This window comes from Mastomys coucha, unplaced genomic scaffold (assembly GCF_008632895.1).
Source record: "Mastomys coucha isolate ucsf_1 unplaced genomic scaffold, UCSF_Mcou_1 pScaffold1, whole genome shotgun sequence".
In the NCBI taxonomy this organism is placed as follows: Eukaryota; Metazoa; Chordata; class Mammalia; order Rodentia; family Muridae; genus Mastomys; species Mastomys coucha.
This window is the reverse complement of record NW_022196891.1, coordinates 65,363,482-65,370,229: the sequence shown is the minus strand read 5'-3', so window position 1 is coordinate 65,370,229 and position 6,748 is coordinate 65,363,482.

Here is a 6,748-nt window from a genome sequence, read left to right as displayed (position 1 = left end):
CCCATAGACTCATATGTTTGAACAGGCCTATGGGGGTCAGGAAGTAGAATGTGATGGTTTATATATACTTGGGTTAGGGAGTGCCACTATGAGGAGGTGTGGCCTTGTTGGAGTAGGTGTGTCACTGTGGGTATGGGCTTTAATACCCTAGTGCTAGCTAGCTGGAAGGAAGTATTCTGCTAGGAGCCTTCAGATGAAGATGTATAATTCTCAGCTCCTCCTGTACCATGTCTGTCTGGATGCTGCCATGTTCCCACCTTGATGAGAATGGACTGAACTTCTGAACCTGTAAGCCATCTCCAATTAAATCTTGACATTGTAAGACTTGCCTTGGTCATGGTGCCTCTTCACAGCAGTAAAACCCTTAACTAAGATAACCATAGTACCTGGAGTGGCATAAGGAGAAAAGGAGAGTGAATTTGAGTTCTTGATGATTGTGTCTGACTCTCAGAAAATATTCTGCTATTACCCTTGGCAGAATTTTTATGAACTGAGTCTCTCCATTGCCAAGGCAATTGCTGGAGTTAAAAAGTATCATAATTGGGGTGGAGTGAGGTGGCTCAGTGGTTAAGAGCACTGACTGCTTTTCCAGAGGTCCTGAGTTCAATTCCCAGCAACCACATGCTGGCTCACAACCATCTGTAATGGGATCTTCTGATGTGTCTGAAGACAGAGACAGTATATTCACATACATTAAATAAATGCCTTTAAAAATTTATTAAAAAAAGTATCCTAATTGTAATGGGCATGTAAAAGAAAGAGTACAAGCTGTGCGTGTTTACGCAGGAGTTAAGGGTGAGATCACAGAGTCCAGCTTTGCCTCTCAGTTTCCGTGGTCCCTTAGAAATAGCTTTGGGCGAGCTGGGTGCAGTGACATACAATCAGCTCTCAGGAGGCAGAGCCTGGTGGATCTCTGTGAATCCAAGGGGAATGAATATGGATGTCATTCCAATTGAAAAGAAATTATTTGGTGCATTAGTATTATGCCTGAGTATAGGTCTGTGTCCCACTTACATGCCTGGTACCTGCAAAGGCCAGGGCATGGTGTCTAATTTCCCAGGAACTGGAGTTACAGATGGTTGTGAGCTGGTCTATGGGTGCTTGGAAGTGATCCCAGGTCCTCTGGAAGAGCAGCTATTGCTCTTAACCTCTGAACTGTCTCTCTAACACTCCTCCATTTTTTTTATATCCCTTGATTTCTCTTATTAGTGTTTCCTAATTTTCATAGAAGAAAGGTGTTATTTTGGTTTCTTTTTGGTTTGTTTTTATGTTTTTGTTGTTGTTGTTGTTGTTTTAACCTCTTATCTTCGGGAATCTTTGGAGCTGTCAGGAAAGGGAATCACTCACTTTACTTCTTTTTCAGCTAATTTGCTGCTAATACATAAAAACCCTAATGATTTTGAATGGTAATTTCATATTCAGCAACTTTACCCGACTCAGTGATCATTTTTAAGATTTCCAGGTAGTATCTGTAGGTGTTCTTATGGATAAGCCCATGTTGCTTGCATAGGGAGATGATTTGATTTTTTTTTTCCTTTCCCATTTTTAAATCATAATTATTTTAAATCAGGAACACTACTGGAATTTTCTAACAGAATTGTAAAATATGCTATAGAAAGATTCCATACCCCACACGTAGCTTCCTCTAATGTTAACATCTTAGATAAATGTTTGTAAAATTAGCCATGATATTATTTAGCAAAGGCATAGGCTATGTTAATTTCAAAATCTCATACAAATTTCTCATTACCTGTTTTAAGATTCTATCTAGAATGCTGGACTCTATTTAGCTTGTAGGTTTCATAATGTCTTCCATATGGTGACAGTGACTTAGTGTTTCATAATGCCTTCCACATGGTGACAGTGAGTTAGTGTTTCATGACGTAGAAGCATCGATGCTTATGGAGTGTCTTTGAACTGGATGTACCTGGAGTTTTCTGATGAGGTTACTGCCAGAGGAGGCCACAGGTTTGATATAGCCTTTATTTAGTTTATCATGCCAAGGGTATTTGAAGACAATATTGCCATGCCCACTCGTCTACTCCAGTAAAGTCTGCAGTATCAGGGTTCAAAGCCTGATCATAGACAAGAGGAGTTATGACTTCAAAGGGAGTTTGTGCCTCCTAGGTTTTCAGTCAGTCGTTGGCATCTCCTAACTCAGACATGTTCCAGATTAGTCTTTCCAATCATCAACACACCTTCTTATTCAGGCAAAGGTACCCCAAGAATTGATTCGTAAATGGCTAAAAAAGGCTGTTGTTCCCTGGTCAGCACAGCATTCCAATATATCCTAATTTATTACCAAGCTGTCTTTAGCTTGGAATTTCTCACAAGGAAGCTGCCTTATTGGACATGGTGTCCTTAGAGTTAGCAACAGAGGTCAGGCACCATTGTTTATTCATTGTTAACCCTAACCTAAACATAGAATTCTCAGGGCAATACCAAGAATAATTGAAGGGCTTCCCTCACTTAAGGGCATTTTCAAGAACTGCCAGATTGGAACTTCCTGGTGCTTGCCTCCAGCAGACCCAGAGGATTATCTTGGGATTACCAAAGTAGCCCCAGTGGGGAGGGCACCACTGCTCTTCCCCTTCACACCTGGATGCCTGATCTTACTGACCTTGATGTGGCCCTCACCCGCCTATGTGACTTTTGTCATTTGTCCTGTTTTCTGTATACTATATAAGCCTGGACTAAGACTTGGACAGATTCATCATTCAGATTTGAGACAGAGCATTCAAGATTCGAGATTCGAGCCTCTACCCTACTGGCTGGTGCACCTGCAGTCCCCTGGGACTCCAGCCAGGCCACATGGGCCCGAGCGTGCTCAGAGCCCAGGGGTGCTGCACCAGTCCAGAGGAGATGGCTGCTGTCTTAGATCCAGTGTGTTTCAGGTGGCCTCAGATGTACCTCAACTGCTGAGCTGTCAAACTTTTCATTTCTCTTTTGTAATGACTGTAAAAGTCTGATGCCATTTTTGAGAAATACACTCAGACTCAGCAGTTCCTTGTGTCAACTCTGTTTGTCACTCGCCAAATTTTTTGCCCAGTTGACCAGAACTTTCATCCCGGGGAACCAGAGGTCCCCGCAACGAACCCAATCCGTGGCACAATATGCTTACTGGTCATGTCATCTGGATCACTTTACTAAGATAGTATCTGATCTGGCTCTAATTGATATGGGGAGACTCATCTTAATTGTAGGAAGGGGACTTTGGATGGCTAGAAATAGGGAAGGTGTATTAATCTCTAGAGGTTCTCTAGAGGAACAGAACCTGTAGGATGAAAAAATTATATATGTATGTATGTATATATGCATATATACATATATATAACTCACATTCATATATAATACATATAATTCATACACACTTATATATTATACATTTGTTCACCTTACTCCCATGATCACCATTACTGAAGGTTGGGAGCCAGAATCCAAAACTCATACTCAACCTCTGCCATTTGCTAGCTGTGTGTGTATGTGACTTTTTCCTGATATAACTTCTCTGTGTTCAGTTTCCTCATCTGTGGTTGAGAATGTGAAGTTGGCCTCACAAACCTGCTGTGAGTTAAAAAACAAGTTAGAACATTGAGTATTCAGGAAGATGCCTGGCTTTTAGTGGTTGCCCAATAATCCAATATTATACTTCTTTGGAGCAGTACTCTGGGTCCTCTACACCGCATCTGGGGTCAAAGGAATGTGATGTTTTGGTCTGTTTGTTCTTTTGGTGAGTGGGGGTGCACTTGTGTGTGTAGGGGAAGACATTGCCTTCAGTTGTCATTCAGGAGCTGCCATCTAAGTTTTTCTGTGTGTGTGACAGGGTCTCTCAGTTGCCTGGGACTTGCTGATTCGACTTTCACAGGAATCCCCAGTTTGCAGAGTGGCTGGTGAAGCCTAGAAAATAGTCCTGCTCCCTCAGCACTGAGATTACAAACAGCACATCAGCAGGTGCCACCATGCCTGGCATTTTTTTTTTTAAACCCATACCTTTATCTATTCTTCAGTTGAGTGACATGTAGGTTATTTCCGGTTTCTAGCTATTATAAATAGAGCTGCTATGAACACGTTGGCACATGTGTTTCTGTGGTAGAGTGGGACATCTTTTAGGTATATGCCCAGGAGTGGTATGGCTGGGCCTTGGGGTACAATTATTCCCAATTTTATGAGAATCTGACAAATTGTTTCCCAAAAGTGTTGTACAAGTTTTCACCACCAGCAGTGGAGGAGTGTCCCCCTTGCTTCTCATCCTCATCGGCATGTGTAATCAGTTGAACTTTTTTGATCTTAGCTATTCTGAGTAATGGAGGCTCACAGGGACTGAACCACCAACCAAAGAACATTCAATGCCTCTACCTAGGACTCCTATACATTTGCAGCAGATGCATAGCTTGGTCTTCATGTGGGCCCCTAACAATTGGAGTGGGGGCTATCTCTGACTCTGCTCCCTGCTGTTGGATTCCCCCTTCCTTTAGCTAGACTGTCTTGTTGGGTCTCCATGCGAGAGGATGCTCCTGGTCCTGCTCTGTCTAGATGGTCGAAGTAGGGTAGGGTGGTACTGAAGGAGGACCTTCCCCTTCTCTGAGGGGAAGGGAGGAGGTATTAGGGTTAGGGATTTGTGAAGGTTGGACTGGGTGGAGAGGAGGGAAGGGGTGTGTGTGATTGGGATATAAAGTGAATAAATAAACAAATTAACAAGAAAACATGGCTTCTCAAACCCCTGTCAGTTCCTTTTGTTTGCCAGTGAAGTACTTGACTGACTGAGCTGAGCTGTCTCCATAGACATGAAATGCTTGTTATATTAATCTTCTAAGCAAAGAAGCCATTTTTCCCTCCTGCCTTACATTAGAAAACCCCTCTGAATTCTGACAGAAACAGTCGACTGATGAGTTCCTAAATTCTTAGGAGCTGGTCCTTGGCCTTCCTAATCAGACCCCGGGGTTAATTCCTTCTCTGTCAAGTCTGCAATGAGTTTACTGCCTCCACCGCCTCCACCACATAGATGGGCCTGCCTCCCTGTCCCTGGGAAAGTGGGCATCCTCCCCTTCGTTCTAAAGACTCCCTGTACCAACATTTCTCTTGAAGATGGAACCTGGAATCTCTGAAGGCAGTTTTAACCTTTACACACTCCCGTGTCTGGGATAGCACTGCATTTTAGTGAGTTCTTAGTCCCTTTCACATAAACCACCCAAATAAATAAAAGTAAATATGTGAATGTGAATATATTTAACCTTAAAAAGGAAGAAATTTAATTTTTAAAAATTCCAAATCAGAAAGATAAATGAGCTTCCAGGACGGGAAAAATCCGGGAGAAGGAAGCCTTACCAGGTACTGACTCTCTCTTCTAAGGAGCATGGATTGCCGATTGTAGCAAAACTGATGATAATGATGATTGATAACAATGATGTGGTGGTGGTATGATAGTGATGTGATAGTAATGGTGAGGATCATGATGATGATGGCGGTGATGACCATGGTGATGATGGTGACTTAATGATGTGATTTATGGTGATGGTGATGTGATGGTGATGTGATAGTGATGTAATGTGGTGGTGATGTGATGGTGATAGTTATTGTGATATGATGGTAATGTGATGGTGATAGTTATTATGTAATATGATGCTAATGTGGTGGTGATGTGATGGTGATAGTTATTGCGATGTGATGGTGATGTGATGGTGATGTGATAGTGATGTGATGGTGGTAGTTATTGTGATGTGATGGTGATGTGACAGTGATAGTTATTATGATGTAATATGATGATAATGTGATGGTGATGTGATGGTGATAGCTATTGTGATGTGATGGTGATGTGATAGTGATGTGATGGTGGTAGTTATTGTGATATGATGGTGATGTGACAGTGATAGTTATTATGATGTAATATGATGATAATGTGATGGTAATAGCTATTGTGATGTGATGGTGATGTTATAGTGATGTGATAGTGATGTAATGTGATGGTGATGTGATGGTGATGTTATAGTGATGTGATGGTGGTAGTTATTGTGATGTGACGGTGATAGTTATTATGTAATATGATGATAATGTGATGGTGATGTGATAGTGTTAGGATGGTGATGTGATGGTGATAGTTATGGTGATGTGATGATGGTGATGTGATAGTGTCAGGATGGTGATGATATTGATGGTGGTCTGCAATGCTTCCTGAACACTTTGAAAATGCTTGGAGCAGGCTTGATCCCACACATACTTGAATACGTTATTGTTTATCACAGCTGTGAGCAAATACTAAACAAACAGCAGCTTAAAGGAAGAATGGCTCATTTCAGCTTCGGTGTGATGGTTTAGTCTGTCACAGCAGGAGAGCAAGAACTCACAGCTGGTCACACTGCATCCTCAACAGGGAAACAGTGTTACATGCTCGTACTGGGCTCGCTTCCTCCATTTTCTTCAGTCTGAGGTCCCAGTCTTAGAGAGGTGACTCCCATTCCAACCATTCAGGTTGGGTCTTCTTTCTTCAGTCAAACCTTTCTGAAAACACTCTCAAATATACACCCAGAGATGTGTTTCTATGGTGATTCTACATACCATCAAGCTGACAATCAAGATTCACCATCACATATAATTAACACATTATGGTATGAGATGGGCGTTTACCAGCCCATCTCATTTTAACCTGAGCGTCAAAGACAGTGTGGCCAAGGCATGACTAAACACCAGTAATTTAAAGTTATATCAGGGTCTGTCTAACAATCTTAATTCTGAAGTTCCTCACCGCCTTGCT